Source organism: Muntiacus reevesi, chromosome 3 (genome assembly GCF_963930625.1).
Source record: "Muntiacus reevesi chromosome 3, mMunRee1.1, whole genome shotgun sequence".
Taxonomy (NCBI): domain Eukaryota; kingdom Metazoa; phylum Chordata; class Mammalia; order Artiodactyla; family Cervidae; genus Muntiacus; species Muntiacus reevesi.
In genome coordinates, this window is record NC_089251.1 from 167836377 (window position 1) to 167860108 (window position 23732).

General features: G+C 42.6%; 1 protein-coding gene across 2 annotated transcripts in view; it reads right to left on the reverse strand.

Annotated features, from left to right (window-relative positions):
* The window catches only part of TIAM2 (TIAM Rac1 associated GEF 2), a 236261-nt gene that overhangs the window by 121040 nt on the left and 91489 nt on the right, over positions 1-23732 (reverse strand). Inside the window, exon 1 of one of the 2 annotated variants that reach the window (XM_065931069.1) lies at positions 10836-10979. The exons of the other annotated variant lie outside the window; for it this stretch is intronic. The gene's annotated coding sequence lies outside the window, so the exon portion shown is untranslated. Of the gene's footprint in view, positions 1-10835; positions 10980-23732 lie in introns of those variants that run through there. 2 annotated transcript variants of the gene reach the window in all.

Below are 23732 nucleotides of genomic sequence, written 5' to 3' on the forward strand. Positions count from 1 at the left end.
GAAATGTAAGAAAATAACCCAAGTGCTCACTGAACAATTGGCATTATGTTTACCCAGCTGATCTCAACCACTGTGATTTTGGCCCCCAGGGGACAGTTGGCAATCTCGAAGCACATCTTCGGTTGTCACATTGGGGCATTGGCATCTACTGGGCAGTGTTCAGAGATGCTGCTGAACGTCTTACAATGCACAGGACACTTTCCACAACAAAGAATTAGTTGGCTCCATACGTCGTTGGTGTTGAGGCTGAGAAACCCTGCCTTAAAATTGCATTGCCTGTCTCATTAAGAACACTGAAGCTGAAGAACAAATACGTCTAAACATCTAAAACCACAGCGCTGAAACTAAGGACCTAAACTTAGGTCCTTAAACAAACTCTGTCCACATGGCCCAAACTTGCTTCTGCCATCGTGGGTCCATGAGTTGCACTCTGAATGAACAGGTAACAGGACCTGAAGGGACTCATTTCTGACCTTAAGAAAACTTAACCCCAATTTGTATGAAGACGCAGGCAAAAGGAACATCTGATCTCCAAAGGAATAGTGCTTGGGGAGAGTAATTCTTATAAAGTGGGCAGAATGCGGATGGCTCCTTAGGCCTCGAAAGCTAAGCATCCATTGTGGAGTCCCACTGGGTCTATTTCAATTCTACGGGACTCCTTCCAAATGCATATTAACAGATGAAAAGACAAACCAATCTGCGGCAAGGAATGCCCAGAATAGGACCTCAGAAGACAAGCATGGCTGGTATTCAGTAGAGGAAAAGCAATAAATTCCACAGAGACAATAGCCCAGCTTTTTGCACAGTTCATCACCTTAGTAAGCCAATTTATCACAAGCAGTGTCTCAGCGCTCACACCTGTTTTTATAAAAAAAAGAAAAAATTAACATCTGCAGCATTGCTAACAGAAGTGTTTGTCCAAGGGTTCATGACCCATTGTTGGGTATAAAATTTATGCAATGATTTGATACCAGTATTTTAAAATGAATAGGATGGAAATGGAGCAGGGGATATGAAAGAAAAGAAAAGAAAGAGGATTACATCCCAATAAAGGTAAAAATTGTCCTATGACACTAAATTTTTTTTTGCATGCTTATATGTTTGCCTATGGGGTTGCAAAGAGTCGGACACACTGAGTGACTGAACTAACTAACTAATGTTTGCCTATACACTGGGTTGTGAATTAAATTTACATCTCCTTGAGTAATGATCAAAAAAAGAGTTCAAAAACAACGATTTATAAAACTGCCAAGTGGTAATTTCATCAGAATGACACGTCCATTGTAATAAGATCCAATAGCAATGCAGGTCTAGAGAGTCTCAAAGCATCCAACAAATCATCACCCAAGGGAAACACTTCAGCCTGAGAGAAGAAGATCAAAAGAGAAAAGGACTCTCCATCAAGGATGTGCCACACGTGAGGTCTTCACCTTTCTGCAGGCTACAAATTAAGGCAAACCTTCACTGGACATTCAAATCCTTCCTATGAAAGTTAAAAATGACCTCATTAAAAAAAGTCAGATGAAGAACTGGGTTTGGAGGCTGTGTGGGATTCTGCTGGATGAAGAAAGAGAAGGATGATCCAAGGAATAGAAAAGGGCACATTCAAAGAGACGGGCACTCCAGGGCCACCTACTGAATCCACAAGTGCCCGAATCCACAAGTGGACGGAGTGGAGAAAGCCCCCAGCTTGTTCACCTCTCTCTTGTTGAGAGAGATGAGGAGCAAGCGACGAGAGGAGGGGGTGGGATGAGAGGGAGGAGGCTGGGGGAGACCTTGCTGGTCACTGCCCATCACGTTCACCTCCACGCCCCCCCACCCCGTCCCAGCAGCATCGCATGTGAGCCATCTCCCAGGGACACTTTGGGACACACCTCGGAAGGAGTCCCCAGCAAGCAATAGCTCAAAGATTCGTGTAGGAGGCAGCCCTGGCAAAAAAAAAAAAAAAAAAAATGTTCTTAGTGTTGATGGAAACTAGGGGAACTGAAGTAAAAGAAGAGTTCCACTCACCAGTTCAGCATGAATTTTTGCATGCATACCTATACATCCCCCCGTGCCCCCCATGTACTGGGTACTAGGGAGAAATAACAGCGGCTTATGATCTGAACCCTTCCCCAGAAGGCTTATTAGCTTGTGTAGGAAAGGGGTGCAATAATTAATATGAAAACATTTGCAGAATCAATAAGCAAGTTCCCAGCAACGTTAATGGCATTGAGTTTTTGAGAGATGTGGTGAGCCCAACAGTCCCACAAATATTACTGGTATGTTTCTGGAATGTCAGTGAATTGAGAGGCCCAGCTACATCTGAGCCATCACAGAAACTGAAAATATTTCATGGTTTCTTTTTTTTAATCACCTTTTCCATAAAAATTTACAGAAATAATATAGCCTAAAATAATATAGTCTACGTATTATACAGACTATAATAATATAGTCTAAATAATCCATCTAAAGATAAACCTTTTTTCTTATTTTTCTTTCAGAAATTATCAAAATGCATCTCACACATTTCCACCCATGCTCTTTCTAGCCCGGTAGCATGGATATTTCTCGTTTTCTTTTTCAGTATCAAATGTTGAATTCTACTCTGCATTTTTCTCCCAAGTGTACAAGTCTCATCCAAAATCTAGCCAGCAGCCTGCAGCAGCCTGATCTCTATAGACCTGGTCCTGCTTTGGTGACAGCCGGAAACAAAGATGCTCAAGACTCAAAATGGTTAACACGACTTTTAAATAACCCTCTCTTGGAATTTTTATGAATACGGGATTCAAAGTTGTTCGCATGACTTTTAAATAACCTCTCTGTTTTAACTGCAAGGAACATGAGCCATTCTACAACCAGCGAGTTCAGACATGGGCAGGCACCTCCCAAGATTCACACCAAGATGAAAACAGAAAAGCAGGCATCAGAACCCCAGGCTGTAAACACACAGCCTCTCGCTGACTCTGAGACTTATCTACAGCACATGCTTCTGTAAATCAGAAGCAGGCGTCGCGCGCCTGAACCTCAGTCACGTTCTGTGACCAAAACATACCTTGGTGATTGTACCAGGTTATTCTTGGCAAAGTATTTCTTCATTATACTACTGTTCCATTTAAGTTAAAAAAATGAACAGGCTTAAACTACACGGTTTTCCCCTCATTTAAACAGGGGCTTTTCTCACCCTCATAAATGTGTAACTATTTTACTTCCATCCGGCTTATAGCCTGATTGAACCATTCATTTCTGTAAGTCTGTATCTGAAAGCCACAATGTAAGTTGTTCTTGGGCCTGAAGGTAAAATTAAACCAATCACTGCTGAACTTTTCCATAAGACATGTATTATTCAAAACAAACCTGGTAAGATTTTAGCTAGTAACGTTACAGAAACTTTCAGGGGAGGGAAAAAAAGGACTAGTATTAGCACTGATAGCTTACCTTTCATAATTTACAGGAATTGAGAAGGTTTGTCACCTCAAGGAGACGGGTGGGCAGACAGAAGGGGAGGAATTCTATGTCCTAAGCTGCTGTATGCCAGGGTTCCCCAAGCCACAAGACCCCCAACAGCTGACAAAACCATCCTTGATTTACAGGAAAGGGAGTGTTAACCTCCATGTGTTAATTAACTTGACCAAGATCCCTAAGGAGCAAAGGTAAGTATCCAAAGGTAGGAAATTCTGGATTTCTCTAATTTTTGTTGCTTCCCTGGTGGCTCAGATGGTAAAGAATCTGCCCACAATGCGGGAGACCTGGGTTCGATCCCTGGGTTGGGATGATCCCCTAGAGTAGGGCATGGCAACCCACTCTAGTATTCGTGCCTGGAGAACTCCATGGACAGAGGAGCCTGGAGGACTACAGTCCGTGGGGTCACACATATATATTATACCAACATAATTTTAAATTCTTCTGTACTTTTAAAATCTGAAAATATTCTATATCTTTCAATATTTACTTATTACTGATTTAGCTGTGCTGGCTCTTAGTTGCAATGTGTAGGATCAAACCCAGGCCCCCTGCCTTGGGGGCATGGAGTCTGAACCACTGGACAACCAGGGAAGTCCCTCCTTACCTTTTTTAAAAACGTCCAACTTAACTTTCAGGCTCCTCTTATAAGAAGAATGGTTGTGACTCATGTCCCTTTCATAAATACCTTTCCCTATGGGTACCCCTTCTCCAGGCAGCAAAGACTTCTGCAGTTGGGGACAGGACACAAAAATGAAATGAAGAACTGAAATGCTAAATTAACTAAGGAGCTAGAAGGTTCAAATGTACTTATTCTGTGCTACAGCCTAACAAGAACACTTCGCAAATGAGAATTCTGTTTTCTTGATAGTGTAAGCTGCATGGGCATTGTTTTAAATATCAATTATACCTTAGAATATACCTCCTGAGGGCTGTGGGGGTGGGACATGACAACCCAGACAATGGATGTGTGTTGGCTGGGTGGCGGGGTTGAGGGAGTGGTACGTAGAATAATCAAGGGGGAATCTTCCTGACATTTCCATTTCATCCAATGCTAAGTAATTTAAACGTTGCTGCCATAGAAACATAGATCATGAAGTAAAATATGAAATTTACATTTTGAGATAAAATATAGAGGCTCCATGATAATTAGCATACTTAGGTGCTTTAGTTACATCATCAGGTATCTTAAGTAGGAAACATTTCCACTAAATAATATGATCAATGTCTCCTGAGCACCTAGTCTGTGCTAGAACTGCTCTACGCCCTGGAATATAGCAATAAATACACCTCCTCCCCCAAAAAATCCCTTTTATGGAGCTTATATTATAGTGGGGAGACTAAACAATAAACCATGACAGTAAATAAATTAGAAGGTGAGTAAGTGCATGCTCAGACACTCAGTCGTGTCCAACTCTTTGGGGCCCCATGGACTCTAGCCCGCCAGGTTCCTCTATCCGTGGGGTTCTCCAGGCAAGAACACTGGAGTGGGTTGTCATTTCCTCCTTCAGAGCAAAAAAAATAAGGGTGATGGGGGAACCAGGGAACGTGGGGGGAGGGGAGCTATAGGTTCAGAAAGGGGAGCAGAAAAAACCTCATGGCTGTGACATTTAAGTGAGGACTTGCAGGAGAGGGAAACTGCAGATTCTGGGGAAAGGAAGAACACTGGAAACAGAAGACAGAGGTACAAATGCCCAGAGTGGAGGACACGCAGCAGGCCGGCATGGCCGGAGCAGGACGGGTCAGAGAGGGGACAAGGAGCCACAAGGTCCAGCCCTAAGGGACACTGTAAGGACTCTGGCTTTCACACTGAGATGGAAAGTCTCTGTTAGAGGGCTGTGAATAGAGGTGCCTCCTCATGGGGTATGTTTCAAGAGGCTGATCTGGACTGCAGGCAGCAAGGGGGAAGCTGGGCCTGTTGGGCTGGGAGGGTCTTGCCGGTGAAAGGTGATGGGGGTCAGACACCGGTGGGGAGTCTGGAGACAGGTGAAAGGAGAGCCAGTGGGAGGCCCAGGTGGATAGGAGAGGGCGGTATGGTCAGAAACGACACCACGATCTGATCTTCAGTCTAAGCCCCCAGAATGGGGAAGACAGTCCCTCCCTCCCTTGGAAGGGAGATGAGGAGGTGGGTTCTGAGTGTCTCGGGTGGGAGATGCCCACTGGATGTTCAAGTGCCAACGCTGAGTGGTCACTGAGCTTTAGGAGCCCAGAGTTCCAGGAAGAGATGGGCCTGGGTACAAACCTGCTCTCACCCACATGAGGATGTGTGATAAACACACAGTGGATGAGCTCCCCGAGGGAATAAGTAAACCAAGGGAAGAGAAGAAGCCAAAGAGGCCCAGGACCAAAAGGCCAAGAAATCGGGAGCAACAGGAGTAGCAGTCAGTGAATCCAATTACGAGGAAACCAAGGAGAAGCTGGGAGAAATTGAGAGAGAAGCATGGAAACACACATGACCATGTGTAAGATAGACAGCCAGTGGGAATTTGTTGCATGACTCACAGAACTCAAACCAGGGCTCTGGGACAACCTAGAGGGGTGGGATGGGGTGGGAGATGGGAGCGAGGCTCCAGAGGGAGGGGACATATGTATGCCCATGGCTGATTCATATTGATACGTGGCAGAAACCAGCCCAATACTGTAAAGCAATTGTTCACCAATAAAAAATTAAAAAAAAAAAAAAAGAGGAAACCAAGAAAATATGTTGCCCACAAAGCCCCATTGAAAAAAGGCTTTTAAGGGAAGAGAATGTGAGCATTTGATGGTTCATGTAATCAGGACTGAGAACAGCCATTCTGAAGTTAGCAACATGGAGGCTCACAGTGAACCTGACCTAAGCAGGTCCAGGTGGAGAAAACTGGGTTGACATGAATCTGAAGATGAGGTCCATAAAATTGAAGATGGTGAATAGAGACAACTTGGCCAGGAGTTCTACCATGAAGAACAGAGAATCCCATGCTTGCTAGGAATCCAAAAAGAGCATGGGTGGGTGGGTAGGTGGGTGTGCGTGTCTGTCTGTCTTCAGGAGAAATCCCAGCACATGAATGGGGCTGACTGCAGAGAATCAGCTGCGGCAGGAGAGAGGGGAGACCTGCATGGTCCTTCATCAGCCATAGGAGAAGGAGGCTTCCTCCCAGGACGCTCAGGCACCAGAAGGGGAATGGACCCTGGAGCCATGACCCTCCACTATTAGAGAGACTTCAGGAAAGCATCTGAGAACCGCTGATAATACACACGTGAGATAAGGCACCAGGACAAAAGGGCATCAACTCTGGTGAGGAACTCTGACGATTTATCGTGAAGGTTTTCACCAGGTTGCAGTTACTGCTGAGTTTGGGGGTTTGCTGTTTTGCACTTAACTTTTGATCCATTTGTGATCATCCTATCAACCGTCAACAGAATATATATGCAGATACGCATATGTGACAGTGTGTGTGTGTGTGTGTGTGTGTGTTCCATGAACGTGTGTCTGCTTCCATGGAGTTCTTTACTCGCTATGACCTCTTGATGTCATGGGTTTTCCTGGCTTATGACTGTCCTGTGAACAATGCTTCCTTTCACTTGTCACTCCACCTTCCACAAGCGGCCACAGATGACTTGAAAATAAGTCTGTCCACTCGTTTTCTTTTCAGTGGCTCGAATGATACGGGTTTTTAGCTTTTGTCCTTCCCTGCCCCTACACTCCACACATCTCTTGAGCTCTTTACATCTCAGCAATCCTACTCTAACAATTCTGCAACGAGAGATGTGTCATAGTCTAGTACAAAACCAGAATGGGGACCATTATCACTTGCCAGTGTTGTCCTAAAGATACCCAGGATTTCTAAACCTATCTTTAAGGTTTAGGAACGCCCTGGACCGACTTCTTCCTGACACTATCTGCAGCACTTACCACATCCCTTTCCTAGAACAAAATGATAACCTAGTCTATCACTTCACATGTAAAGTTTATTTTTCCGAAACGGCCTTACATTACCTTGGCACCAAAGCTAGAGTCCATCTGCTCTCTTCTGTTCCCTCCCAGAGCCTCTCTTGTCAAGCACAGAACTAAGGAAAACAGCAGTCTTATACCAGAATGGGATCATGGAAAAAAACATCTTTATCTAAGGCCAAAACAGGAACAGACTGACAGGTGAAGTCTAGCCAAAGCTGCCTTATCACATAGGCTAATACATGGGCACCAAAAACTCTCTCTGGCAATAGTTAATGGGAATGATGACCACTGACTGAGTGTATGGCTTTGAACTTTATTAGGATCCAAGAAAAACAAGTCTTTGTCTTGTCTCTGACTATAGCTTTAAGCTTGTCTGGTTTGGTAAGCAGGTAAGTAAATAGGTCTGTAAGTCAAAGAGAGACAGGAAGAGAGTGAAGGGGGAAAGCAGATGGATATGTGTACATGCACATACATATATGTATACATGTCTCTATTTATAAAGATATATCAAGATGAGCTATGGATGTGTGTGCTGCATGCTCAGTCATGTCTGACTCTTTTGCGACTCCGTGGACTGTAGTCTGCTGGGCTCCTCCGTCCACGGGGTTTTTCAGGCAAGAATACTGGAGTGGATTGCCATTTCCTCCTCCAGGGGATTTTCCCAACCCAAGGACTGAATCGTCGTCTCTTGCACCTCTTGCATTGGCAGGTGGATTCTTCACCACCGCACCACTAGGATGAGCCAAAGTATTCCCAATTAAATAAGCAGGTAGTATAAGAAAGATCAACAAGACGACTGGTATCGCATCTCAGCTCAGCAACTAACCGTCTCAGTAACTCTGGACAAGTCATTTCAGCTCTGTAGGTTTTCAGCTTTCCCATTTGAAAAACTGCCTAAGGTCCTTTTCAGTCCCACAATACCAGAGACTATAAATAGCTAACAATAGAGTCTGAGATATAGTCCTTGAGACACTGACATTAACACCTCCTAGCATTTGGGAGTCCATCTAACATGGAGCTGAATAATCAAAAGACACTCAACATGCCATCACTAAAACCCAAACTACCATAAATACAATGTTTAGTACCTTTCAAGAGTCAAAATCCAGGTGTATCAATAGTCAAAAATTCAGGTCCATCTACTTTATTATTTATTTTCCCTGTCTGTTATATTATTGCTGTTCCTTTGATTCCATACCTTTATCCTTTTTTTTTTTTTTAAGTCTTTCTAGTAAAGCCATTTTTTCCTTGGCCTTTATTTAAGGTACACAGTTGCAAAGGACAAACACAAATTATCACTAAAAATGAAAAAATACAACCAGGACATTTCAGGTAGTACAGTGAATGAGAATCCACTTGCCAATGGAGGGGACACGGATCTGATCCCTGGTCCAGGAAGATTCCACATGTCACGAGCACCTAAGCCCGTGTACCACAGCTACCGAGCTTGTACTCGGCAACAAGAGGGGTCACCGAAATGAGAAGCCCACGCACCATGGTGAAGAGTAGTCCCCGCTCGCCGCAACTAGAGAACGCCCGCACACAGCAACAAGGACCCAGGGCAACCAATAAATACATTTTCAAGGGCTTAATAGAAATTTTTTTCCAATTTAATGTGTCCAAAAAGATCTTGTTCTGAATGTTCCGTCAAAAGAAAATGCTTTTTCTTTACTCTCACAGTTGAGCTAAGGGATCTCAGCTCAGATTCATTTGTTTTCCCTACGTAAATTAATCTTACAAAGTGGGCTAAAGCTGGAGGCACACAGACACGGAAAAGTGCCCCACCAGGTATTGAAGGAGCGTGAGTTCCTCTCTGTGTTGTTCCCACATGCATTCAATAGCTGTTGGAGGGAGCGGCTGTAGGGACCCTGCACCAACTTCAGATTTCTGGGAAAGGGCAGCATGGCTCTTCTCAAACACAGTCTTGGACCACCAAGATAGCATCATCTATTCTACTTAGTGGTTAAGTGAAGGACCACTTTGGAAGGACAATCTCTTGGCAAGGAGCCCAGCCCTTATCTTGCACTTCCAAGCCTTCCAGACCCGGCCTGGGGTAAGAAGGCTTTGCGAATCACTCCCTCTGCACTAAAAGTTCCGAGAGGAAGGTGTTATCTGCTTGCCTTCCAAACACCAGGTCGGTCTGGATTAGAGTCAGAAGGCTCTTCAACAGACTTCAGCTTCTGTCTGCAAGCTCTGGTGAAAATCAAGGGGCTGACAAGTGTTAATGTGACTACACAAGAAGGTGGCTGGGGCTTCCTCCTTCCCTGAATGGTTGCCAGCCCGGTCAAAGCTTCACTTTCTACACACAAAGGAAGCGTAATAAATAAAACCTTTATTACCACGTCTCTACCAACATCCCTATTAATTCTAACCCATCTGGGCAACACTCACATTCCTCCAGCCCCAGAACACTTCTCTATAAAGGAAGGCACCCACTGAAGGGGCCCACACATTGCCCGCTCCGAAATAACTCAGAGTCTCACTCTACTGAAAGTATAAAACTTCAGAATTCCTGAGAGTGATAGATGGAGGGCCACAGTGAAACGCTGCAAACGTGTTAGCGAAAACTCCGGTAGCTGTTCTGTTGCACACTGACTTTTCAGAAATTCTATAAATAACCTTCCAAGTTTACAGTGACTTCAATAAAGCTTCCTATTTCTGTCTCTCCACCTACCAATTTTCTGAGAATTACACGCTTGGCCAAATTAACGTAAAGCTGAGACAAGGACTCTGCCGAATCCATCCCTCTAGCCCTGCTGATAAATTCAGGGCTCAAACAAATGCCCAATGAATGAGCCACCTCGGAGGGATGATGACATGAATCAGTCTTCTACTTACAATTAGGTTCCCCTCCCAACACACACACACAGATTACAAGGGATTCTATTTCTTTTTCAGAAAGTTTGAGGAAAAGTTAAGGATAAACATGAATAAAGAGCGAACATCCAATTACAAGTTCGAAAAGAAATTCTTCAATGAAAGAGCTTACTCAGCTCCAAAGTAAACCCTGATAAAGTTATGTAATAACCAGGAAACTGTAAAATATAATCTCTGATCACACTTTCATTTCTTTCTGGGCCCTGAAAGAAGTAACTGGTAAAGATAAGGCCATGGCCATTAATGCTTTAACATGACCAGACTGAGAAATGGAATTTCCTTGACGTATCAGAAAAAAGAAATCCCCACAGCATATACCCATCCACTTTGGGAGAGTTCATTAGTAAAGCAGGATGGGGAAATTCCCATCAATCACCAATAGGTCTATGAAAGCATCCCCCCACTGCAGCTTGAAAGGGCCTATTCCCTTGCGCTCCCTCCGTGGGCTGCCCAAGTACAAAATCATGTGAAACACAAGTCAGCACCCAGTGAAATAAAAAGGAATATTTCGAGAAACGCCGATCTCACACATAGAATGAAGCCTCAACTGCAAAAGCGGGGAAATGAACGTTTATCGCCTTACCTTTGCCAGAACTCTGGATGTAACCAGTGCTTCTCAGGCTCTTTTAATTAGGGTCTCTCTATACATCCACGGACTCCCTCTTCTTTCTGCCCATGGTAAGGCAGGAAACAACGTTCTAACACTTCAGATGCTTGGCCGTTAAGAGCTAAAAACAGATCCTGTGCAAGGCTGGATATATTTTTGTCTGCTAGCTACACACCCTCATCATGTTCAATTTTTTCCATTGGTGGAAGAGTATGATGCAGGCTTAACCAGAAAGTGGTTTTCCATGGACTGCCGGCAGCGATTAGCCAGACAGCCTGCCATCAGGCCTGGAGCCGCCGGGCTCGCCCATGACTGCGCTGCTGTGGGCCCTGCATTCCAGAATTACCACCAAAGTTCCATAGGAACGCAGCTCCCCAGTTTGCTGAATAAAGGTTTACTCACTCGAAGGGTGCCTCAGCTGCTTTTTTAAGCCCCTTGGCAGGAAGAATACACACCTACCATCCTGGTGTTTGAGCGGTAGTAAACATTCTGTCTCCAAAACCACCGCTGGAATGTCGGCCATAAAAACTCTGCCTCAAGAGCAGCCCTTCCAAATCATTTTGTGATTTGCAAAATAGAGGGTGTGCACTCTTTGTGCCTTGCTGGAGTTATTTCCTTTTCCAGTGAGCTGAAAACTACAGAGCCTTACACTGGAAGTCCCTGTTATTCCAAAAGGTGGCTATTTTCTCCAAAAAATGCATTTAACGGCCCTTAAAAAAAAAAAAAGTGATAAACCAGAGGTTCACAGGTTTTGAAGTCTTGCAGTAGCTTCTGAAAAAAGACCCCCCATTTCAAGTATTCCCAAAAGATAAGGTGAGGTATTGGGGAGGGGGTGCTGAATGAGAGAACAGGATTCCATCTCTGCAGTAAGATTTTCCATTTTAAGTTTCAATTTTTGAAATTATAGTCCATAGAAGAAAACAGTTTAAGCAGAGGTTTCCAAGTTATTCTGGACAAACACATGACAACAGTTTTTTTCAGAAAGCACTTCTCATAAAAAATGTGAATGGACTTCACCGGTGACCCAGTGGCTAAGACTATACCATCCCAAAGCAAGGGGCCCAGGTTCGATCCTTGATTGGGGAACTAGATCCTACAAGTCACATATAAGATTCTACATGTCACAACCAAAGATCAAATATCCTGTGTGCCACAAATAAGATCCAGTACAGTCAAATTAATACTTCTTAAAAAGCAAATTTTTTAAAGACCTGTTTAAAAAAATATGAATGGATCCATACATGCAACAGACAAGATTCTTAAGTAATACTAAAGACAAGATTCTAAAGTAATACTAAAGACAAGATTCTACTTTAGACACATAAGCTTTTAATTCCTTATCTTGCATAAGAAAATGAGTATTTATGTACACATACATACATCAACACACCCAGGTACACACTCACACACATGCAAACTGAATTTTGTTTCCATACAGTTTCCATGTAGTTAATACATATTTGAAGATATACTTTCTAATCTTAGTTGACACATAAGAGCCATCACAAAACGTCATTAGCCCGAAAGTTATAAAAAACCATCTAACCTCCACAAAAATTGACATTAGTGAACACAGAACCAAGGAATTTTTAGTGCTGGGAAAGAAAGAAGAATAAAAAATTCCCATCCCCAAGCCACTCATCAGAAATGAGGCTTCAGGTGATTTGCTTAAGGCCACACCACTGCAGAGCCAAGACCTCCCACCCAAGTAACCACAAGCCCTGGGAAGAAGTCAGAAGGTTGCCACGGAAGCCACGTCACAGAACAGAAAACATGGGAATTCCCAAAATGTTCATTTGACCTGTGTCTGTATTAAAAAAAAAAAAGTCTAGGTAAATACAAAAGAAGAAAGGGTGCAATTTAAGTCACTGAGCTCCTATTCCTTCAGCTCTAGCACCATCATTTCTGTTACCCAAAAAATAAAGTCTCAGCCAACAGAAAACAAGCATGTTTCTCCCAAACACCCTGAGACAGAACAACTACTCCTTGATACAAAGGAGAGAAAGGGAATTATATCAGAACAAACATGTTTCTGAGGGTGGAAAACATATCAGAAGAACAATTGCAAGGAAATATTTTTGTATCCCCGTTATTAAGACAATTCTGACCTTTTGATATATTGTATACACATAGATCACTCTAAGTCAGAACTGTCCAAAAGACCGACTTATCTTCAACATTCCTCAGACACTTCCAATGGGTTTGCATTGTCTGATTCCATTCTTTATCACTGAGGTCACCCAAGTGACTTTAGTTCTATGAATTTAGACAGTCACTTGGGGTTTCAAACTATGTTAGATTTTTCAAGGTCTTTAGACTTTGTCCAACTACAGCAAAATACTCTCAGCTTAGTACTTCATCCTAAAATTACAAAACCCAGCATATTTCCACACCATGAAACCAAGACTTTATCTTTCTAATGCTTCATTCTGACATAATAAAATAACAGGATATATGCATTAATAGTCATCTAAAACTGAATTCCTTGGCAAAGATCTGAGCATTATTTAAATTACTAAAGAAATATTCTGTCCTCAAACACATACTGCAAAATGACCCATGTAAAAGCAAATATAGCAAAATGTTAACAATTACAGAGTAGAATTCAAGTTATGGGTCTATTAAGTTCAGTCTCTCAGTCATGTCCAACTCTTTGCAATCCCATGAACTGCAGCACACCAGGCTTCCCTGTCCATCACCAACTCCCAGAGCTTGCTGAAACTCATGTCCATTGAATTGGTGATACCATCCAACCATCTCATCCTCTGTCATCCCTTTCTCTTCCTGCCTTTAATCCTTCCCAGCATCAGGGTCTTTTCCAGTGAGTCAGTCTTCGCATCAGGTGGCCAAAGTATTGGAGCTTCAGCTTCAGCATCAGTCCTTCCAATGAATATTCAGGACCATCTTCTTTAGCATGGACTGCTTGGATCTCCTTGTAGTCCACAGGACTCTCAAGAGTTTTCTCCAACACTACAGTTCAAAAGCATCAATTTTTCAGCGCTCAGCTTTTTTTACAGTCCAACTCTCACATCCATACATGACTATTGGAAAAACCATAGGTTTGACTAGACGGACATTTGTCGGCAAAGTAACGTCTCATGTCTCTGCTTTTTAATATGCTGTCTAGGTCTACTATTCACTATACAATTCTTTGAACTTTTCTGTATTTTCACAGATATTCTTAATAAAAGGTTAGGAGGAAGTGACACAAACACACACACAAAGTAGAAAAATGGTTGCCAGGATGAAGGAGGGAGAAATAGAAGAGGTTGGTAAAAGGGAACAAATTTTCAGCTAATAAGAAATATTTAATAAACATAAAATGTAGTGGAAATATCTCAGATTTCACAAGGGACATGAGTTTAAAACTCATCTCCTAGTGACCTAGAAGCCTTCTAAAGACCCTGATTCTGGGAAAGATTGAAGGCAGGAGGAGAAGGGGACAACAGAGGATGAGATGGTTGGATGGCATCACCAACTCGATGGGCATAAGTCTAAGCAAGCTCCAGGAGTTGGTGATGGACAGAGAAGCCTGGTGTGCTGCAGTCCATGGGGTTGCAAAGATTTGAACACTACTGAGTAACTGAACTGAACTGAAATCCCATTACCCTCACCATAAAATGGGGTGGATAATAATGTCTATCTAGAATAAAAATATAAAAATATATAAGTAGTTAATCTATAAGTAGTTACAGAAAAACTGACATTAAGCAAACAATTTTAAAAGGAGTATGTTGGGACGGGCAATCCAGGAGAGAGGGGATACATGAATACATATGACTGATTCACTTTGTTCTGTGACAGAAATTAACATGACATTGTATCTATACCCCCAATAAGTTAAAATAATAACAATAACAATAAAAGAAAGTCAGGAACAAAAAAAAGGAATATGAACTCTCAGAAATAACCTCTCCGCTTAAAAATCAAGAAACTCAATTCCTACCATATTCTTCACTTCTGACATCAGACACACAATGATACAGGAAGAATATCCCATCAAGCATCATTTTTTATTAATAATCTATAGTCAATTCTAAGGGCTTCATCTGGTTTAAAAAAAAAAACATACACACACACACACACACACACACACACACACACACAGAGTCTTCCCAGGAGGCACAGTTGATAAAGAATCTGCCTGCCAATGCAGGAGACCTAAGAGATGCAGACTTCTGGCAACCCACTCCAGTATTCTTGACTGGAAAGTTCAATGGAGAGAGGAGCCTGGTGGGCTATAGTCCATATGGTCACAAAGAGTCAGACATGACTATGCACACATGTGTGCACACACACACACACACACGTATAATAGTAATAATAAAGACTAAAAACATAAATTACTTTTATCCAAACAGGATCCCAAAAGATAGAATAATCACTCACAAATATAAACATCCACCTTTGAGGAAATAACACAAATGAGGAAAACCTCCACAATACGCTAACGTGCTAAAAGAGCTTTTAGTCCGCTGCTTCATCATAATGGAAAAGCAATATTTCAAATAACATGGGCTGAAGAGACATGGAATTGAGCAATGCCTTTGCAAAAATGTCCTAGATGAAGGCCATGCCAGAAGAAACGGAAACATGCAAAATATTCATGTGGAAACCCTAAAATCCAAATAAATATCACCTGAGGCGGCCTTCCTCCCCAATTCACCAAAAGGCAAAAATTGTAACAAGTCTGTTTCTAAAACCAAATGTGACTGAATTAGCCCAGAGATGAGTGAATGTGTATGTGGCTGGCCTTCATATCCAAACTCCAACAGTTTGAAAGTTTCACCTCCCACGGGTGACCCTGGAAACCCACACGACTGACATGTGGAATCCCTCTGCCACCCAGGCATTGTTCCCAGGGGCCAGCAAACAGCGCAGGCCCCAGACATTAGGGTCCCTCTTTCTTGACCCTGTGGTGTGACATTAGATCAATCACTTTTCAGCTTCTCAATCTGTGAAAGGGAGATAATACTACCTACCGCACAGTCCACCCTAAAGGAGATCAGTCCTGGGTGTTCACTGGAAGGACTGATGCTGAGGCTGAAGCTCCAATACTTTGGCCACCTCATGCGAAGAGTTGACTCATTGGAAAAGACCCTGATGCTGGGAGGGATTGGGGGCAGGAGGAGAAGGGGACGACAGAGGATGAGATGGCTGGATGGCATCACCGACCCGATGGACACGAGTTTGGGTAAACTCCGGGAGTTGGTGATGGACAGGGAGGCCTGGTGTGCTGCGATTCATGGGGATGCAAAGAGTCGGACATGACTGAGCGACTGAACTGAACTGACCTGACCTCACAGGGCTGTTGTCAGGATTAAGTAAAATAATACACGCAGATTGTATAACACAAGGCCTGCCCAAGAATGCAAAGCAGAGATCTTGTTGTGTGTCTACTGCTACGTCTAGTGCTTTAAAAAGTACCTGGCACATGGTGAATACTCAATAAATCAGTAAGTATCCCTTGAGTCAGTGAATGAATGAGTGAGTGAATGGGAGATGATGGTGATGATGGCAGTGGTGATGAACAGGCAAAGAAAAGAGCACTGGGAAATTCCCCAGCAGTCCAGTGGTTAGGACTCCACGCTTTCACTGCTGAGGGCCCAGGATTCAATCCCAGGTCCGGGAACTAAGATCCTGAAAGCTGCACAGTACAGCCAATAAACAAACAAACAGATAAAAGCTTTTTTTAAAAAGGAGCTTCCGGTGCAGTCTACATATTTGTGTCAGAAGACTCTGAAACCTATTTAAAATAAGCCATTCACACATTATCAATGCCCACCAAGCACATCTTCCAGAGAGTTCCTACTTGAAATTGTCCAGCTCTTCTCCTATAGCATTGCACATTCCAGGCTGCTTTAGCCTCACAGAGATGCGTGAACAGCCCATGGTCATGCACCTTTCAAGTCAACAGTCAACTCTAAGACAATTCAAGATGCAATGCAAGCGTGGGAAAGTGTTGCTTTAAAACCACAACTTCACAAATGTGGATTAAGAAAAAAGCAGTGCTCCTGTAAATCAATGAAAAACTTAGTATTTACAAAATGAGAACAACATAGAGAGCAAAATTAACTGTCAAGTTTTTCAAAAGCAAACTGGAGGTGCCTACAAAATCTACAATGTTAAGATAATTCAAGACGCAATACTAACATGGTATGTAGTTGCTTTAAAACCACAGCACATCTAAATTTCATAATACAGTCTAAGTGTTTTGAAGGCATCAAATGCACAGAAAAACTAAATAAAATAAACGGAGATAGTTATCATGAAAATGAAAGATTTTACAGTGTAAATATTTATGAAATCCAAGTGGTACATTACATTTCATACAATTAAGCCCTAACAATTTACCCAAATGAGCAGTTAATTACTTTAAGAATGAGCAAATATTAAGTGACATAAAAATTAAGATTTAGAGCAAATTCTTAAAAAAGCTTTCCTTTATTTTTTTTAAAGCTTTCCTTTAAAGGAACTTTTTTCTCTAAGTCCTAATATCCAAATTAAAAACACTTTGATGTTTAACAATTATTGACAATGTAAAAAATTCTAAATTTGGGAGTTAAATCTTTTTTATTTTTCTTTTTGGTTGCAGTGCTCAGCTTGCCAGACCTTAGTTCTCTGACCAGGAACTGAACCCAGACCCTCGGCAGTGACAGCATGGAGTCCTAACCATTGGACTGCCAGAGAATTCCCCCAAATCCTAAATTTTGAAACTAAATAGAAAATTGTATTACCAAGCAATAGGTAATATTTTATATAAATGACAAAATGTGTATTAAAATCATGCTACCAATGGAAATAAAACTACAAAATGAGTTTCAGATAAGGTATTATTAAAATAAAAAATTTTAGTAGGAAAAATCATTTATTAATAGGAACTATGCTTGTAAAATCCTGTCTTATAAATACTAACCACCAGACTCATCTGTTTACAACATTTTTGAAGGGTAATATTGGAAGTTAAGAAAATACAAGCAATCTGCCCAGAACTCAATGTAATTAAGAAGTGTTCAATTCTGCCTCTCACAATATTTTCTTTTTGTGGACTGAAGTGAAACTGTTTTAGCTGAAAGGTTTCTAATCAGTTTAACTCAGAATAATTGAATCTGAGTTTTTGAAGAGACCCTGCGGGTCATCCATCTATCAAGCCTGGTCCCGCTTCCAATTTGAGAACCATCTCCGGTATCGTGATAGATGGACTCCTCCCTTCTCCCTAAATACATGGAGGGATGGGGAGTTCCCAGCTCTATTAGGGAGCACATTCCACTGGTAAGTCACCAATTGATAGATGAGAACTCCTTCCCCAGACTTCAGATGAGTCATCCTAAAACCTCCACTAATTAAGTTCAGCCTTTCCATCATTATCCGCACACACATTTTACACCCCCTTTCTACCGAATCGCCCTACAAAAAGCAGCAGTGTTCACGGTTCTTCCTGACTCTCTCCCCCCCTTTTAGACCATCTTCACAATGAAGCCAGAGCCACCTTGTAAAACAGAACAGACGGACAACAGCAGATTACGTTTTTCACTAAAAATCAAATGCACGTGGAAGAGAGTCCTAAAGGCTTCAGTCTGCATCACCCCACTCAGAGTAAAAGAGGCCACAGGCCCCTTCTGGTGCCACAAAGCCTGGGGAACGTTGGGGCTCAGCGGCGAAGGCAGGATGGCACCTTCTTCCAGAGTCCCAACGCGTGTATAGCTTGTTCCCAGTCCACCGAGCCAGACCCAAGAACCGAGCTTACGAAAGTCGAGGGAGAATTTGCTGCCGAAAGAAAGGACCTAAAATAAAGCAAAAGAATGGTGTCTGAACGCAGAAGGAAATGTTTACTGTCCAGAGGAGGGGTCAGTCTTGAAACGTATGAATGAGGCAGGACTGGGCGCTACATTCTTAAGAAACAGAAACCATTTGTCTACAAATGAAATGCATACAAGTATCCTTCAGCACACACACACAAATGCTCTGTTCTGTTTTTCTTAAATAAGAAGAAAATTTAAGAAATAAATAAAATAAATAAATAAATAAAATAATAAATATAATAATAAATAATAAAAATACATATATATTATATTATAAATATAAGTATAAATATATAATATAAATATATTTATAAAATATAAAAAATAAAAATGATAATAAATAAAATAATAAGAAAAATTTAAGAAAATTTTTCTTAAAATAAGAAGCTCTAGGAACTTCCCTGGCCATCCAATGGTTAAGACTTCGCTTCCAATTCATAGGGCACGGTTTCCATCTCTGGTTGGGGAACTAACATCCCACGTGTCACAAGGCATGGCCAAAAAAAAAGGAACTCTACAGAAACATCTATTTTTCCATTACGGATACAGAAGTAGATCGCACCTTTTTCACTTTTCTCCCAGTTCTACTAGAAACAAAACTACGTAAGCCAATGAGAAGTGGCAGGTGACAGTGTCACGAGACTGCACGGCGATGGGGACTACGGCCATCTGGCCCACGACAGCCCATCCCGACGAGCCAGCGGCTGCCCCGGGCCAGCTCATCACTGCCACCTGGGAAAGCAGAACCCTGGGGATGTGCCAGCTGAAACTCCTTTTCAAGAAACACTGGAAATGTTGCTTTCATGTAAATTTTCCCACTTTTTACAGATAGGCATCTAATTTACATAACCTGAAAATACTTGCCAGGGACATATTTTGCAGGCCCACCAGAGCTTAGCCACAGCCCAGAACCAGCCAGAAGCCCCCCACTTTGCAACCTTGGATGTAAATGATAAACCACAAAGAGGACAATTTCAAATAAGCAGCAGTCCCGACTCCCTGACCTGGGAAGGCTAAATCCTAGGTCTCGAGGGGCATCCGTCTGCATGAGCAACTTGCCTGGGACATCAGAGGCACAGGTCTGATTCTGGAGGTTGGCGGGGGGGCAAGTAGGCAGAAGGGACATCGTGGGCTTCCCCGGTGGCTCAGTGGTTAAGAATCCTCCTGCCAGTGCAGGTGACACGCGTTCGATCCCTGATCCAGGAAGATGCCACAGGCCACAAGGCAACTGATCCCAGGCACCACGACTATTGAGCCTGTGCTCTAGAGCCCAGGAGCCGCAACTACGGAGCCCACATGCTACAATTACTGAAACCCATTTGCAGCAACAAGAGAAGCTGCTGCAATCAGAAGCCCGTGCATCGCAACTAGAGAAAAGCCCTCGCAGCAACAAAGACCCACAGCATGGCCAAAAATAAACAAGCAAATACTTTTTAAAATTAAAACCTGTATCATAAAATTTTCTTAAAAAAAAAAAATAAGGAGCATCTTGAAAGACCATGCAGGCCATGGCACCCACCTTCCTGGTGAGTGGAGGAATTCTTTCTATGGAACTCTAGATCTGCAGCCAACCAGCCTCCAGACACCACATCTGCCCGGAAGTTCATTACCACTCACCCCTCCCATTTCCCACAGCTCCAAAGAAAGCCTTCCTTACATGAAACCCACAGTGGCTTCCTCCGGCTGCTGCTCTTCACTGGTCCTAGAGCTTCCTGAGAAGCTGATCAAGAGCACCCATTTCCCTCCTCCCTTTACATGTCAAGGATGGGTAGCATGGTTCCTACTAAGCTTCCTACTTTGACACGAAATATTCTTCTCTATTATAAGCAACAGGACACTGTTCCCAGACATTCCAAACCATGCTCACTCTCCTCTGAGTGTCAACAGACTTCTAAAATCTCAGGTCCGGAAGGCAAGGACGAAGGAAACCAGGGATTAGGCAGCCTTGCTTCAGGAGCATTACCCATATTTTTAATATTTTATATTTGATTCTCATAGCAAATCTTCTTTGATTTGTGTTATCCTCACTACTTGGCAGATGAAGAAACTGAGTCAATGGATTTGCTGAAGGTCAGAAAACTGGTACAACCAAAAAACCTCAAACCAAGTCTGTCTGATACCAAAGGAACAACAGCATTACTATACTTATGGGAAATGGCTTATCTACCATGTTTTCTCACTATTATAACTTACTGAAACAATCATTGTGAGCAAGTCTCTTCTTCCTGGAGATCTCAGAAATGAATTGCTGATCTCATCCACATAAGGCAAGAACAAATTCTCAAAGTTGTGTCACCACTTGACAAACGGGTATCCAAATACATTATTTTTAAAACCTACTTAATATACTTCATATATAAAAGTCCAAGCATAAACTAAATAAAGTAGAAATTCATATGTGTATGAATATACTTAATCACCATCACTCCATGAGAAAAATGTTTTTTTTATTACCATCTTACAGAGGAAACTGACCCAGAAGAGGTCAAAGGCAGGATTCAAAAACTCAGGCAGTGTGACTCCCCAAAAATCTAAACTTTAGGCTTTTCAAACAGGTGTCTTTGAGTCCCAGCTTTTGAACTTCGTGGAAACATAAGTGAAACACCTCTCCGAGGCTAAGTGGATACTCCTTCTGAATATTCTAATGTAGATGACACAAAGGCCAGTCAATACAAAGGTTACCAGCTACTATTAAAATGTGTGCCTTCAATGTGTGCTATATTTGTAAGTAAACCCAGAAGTGTTAGAAAACTTCCTGCTTACAGGGAACCTAGTGTAAAACATGACAATTTTGCAAAGGAACATTTCACATTTTTTAAAACAGTAAGAAGCAAACTGAATCTTCAAAATCTCCTCCAGAGCACAGACTCCTCGCCACGTGACACTGACAGCTTACACAGTGAGCTTCATGTAACTCACCACGTGTCTGGTCAAACAGTGTCTGTGGAGCCCCGGACATCGTCCTGGCAGAGGGGTCACGGGAGGAGCAACAGACACGCGTACCAGTCTCTCGGAACTTCTGCTCCAGTAACCGCGGGCTGGGCAACGAGCCAACAAATTAGTACAAGCAGCAGAAAACTGTCAGGTAAGGACAAGCACTTTGCAGAGAATTAAAGCAAAGTGACGTCTGTGGGTGGAATGTAAGTCGGTGCAGCCACTATGGAGAACAGTATGAAGATCCCTTCAAAAACTAAAAACAGAGCTACCATATAATCCAGCAATCCCACTTATGGGGCATGTATCTGGAAAAGGTGAAAACTCTAATTCAAAAAGATACACGCACTCCAGTGTTCATAGCAGCACTGTTTATTTACAATAGACATGGAAACAACCTAAGTATTGACAGATGAATGGATAAAGCACAGGCAGTGTGTGTGTACACACACACACACACAATGAAATACTACTCAACCTTAAAAATGAATGAAATAATGCCATTTGCAGCAACATGAATGGACCTAGGTATTATTATACTGAGTGAAGTCAGACAGAGAAAGACAATTATCATATGATATCCCTTACCTGTAGAATCTTAAAAAATGATGTAAATAAACTTATTTACAAAACAGAAACAGACTTATGGAAATAGAAAACAAATTTATGGTTACAAACAGGGAAAGTGAGAGGAGGGATAAATTTGGAATTTGTGAGTAACAGATACATACTACTTTATATAAACAGATAGCCAACAAGGTCCTATGGTATAGCACATGGAACCGTATTCAATTTCTCATAATCACCTATATTGAAAAAGAATCTTAAAAAGTATATACACAAATAACTGACTCACTCCATTGTATGCTTGAAACACAGCATCGTAAGTCAACTACACTTGTATGCGTGCTCAGGCCTCTCTTTGCGACCCCACAGACTATAGCCTGCCAGGCTCCTCTGCCCATGGGCTTTTCCAGGCAAGACTACAGAAGTGGGTTGCCATTTCCTCCTCCAGGGGACCCTCCTTCAGAGGATTGTCCTGACCCACAGATCGAACTTGTATCTCCTGCTTTGGCAGGCGGATTCTTTACCACTGAGCTGCCTGGGAAGCCCCCTTCAATTTAAAAAATGTTTCAATAAATATATAAGTAAATAAAAGAGCGATAGTATAGCAGGTGGCTGGGTGGCCACCACATATTGGGTGCTCGGGGACAGACTCTGGAGGCAGCACCCTGAGTTGAGACCCACAGGGCACAGAGGGGCCCAGGAGAGATAAGACAGGCTACAGCCTGGGGAGCTTTGCCTGTGCGTGTTTTAGCAAAACAAGCATGAACTGCAGACACCGCAGCACCTTTCCAAGGAACTACCTGAAATCATGCCAAACAGTGCTTTGGGAACTGCTCAAATTTCCTGCTGTAACATTTACCCTGCAGCCAACACATCAACTAGTAAGATGCACCAGTCAGAAGGGAAACAGCCTCAACACCAGAGGTGAAACCTGACCTTTCCTCGGTGGTTTCCTAGTGCCCAAGTCCCCTGAGCTGTTCTGACCTTACAACTGGCACAAGAAATGATATTCTCCAGTCTGTTCTCAGGGCTTCCCAGGCGGCCCTGGTGATAAAGAACTCACCTGCCAGTGCAGGAGAGGTAAGAGACATGGGTGTGATCCCTCGGTTGGGAAGGCATGGCAACCCACTCAGTATTCTTGCCTGGAGAATCCCATGGACAGAGGAGTCTGGCAGGCTATAGCCTATAGTATTGCAAAGAGTCGAACACGACTGAGGCTATTTAGCATGCACAATCTGTTCTTCAGCAAGAGGTCCTAATTGGTTTGGAGTTCAAACTTCCCAGGCTTCAGCTTCTCTACCTAAGCTCCCAGCAAAGACGGATATACACTTTTTCACAGAGACAGGGTCAGCCAGCACGTCAAATTAAGGGGCATTTGTAAAAAGCCACTCAGATTTGGTGCCTCCTGCCTGCAAGAACCTTGGCCACCAGCCCCTAAAGGAATCCACACCACCTTTCCCCGCTCAGGTCTGAACACAAAGAGCAGTTAATAGAGCGACATGGGAAACAGGCACGTAAACACCAACCACCAGACCTTATCGCTCTTGAGATGTACAAGGGCCTCGAACTT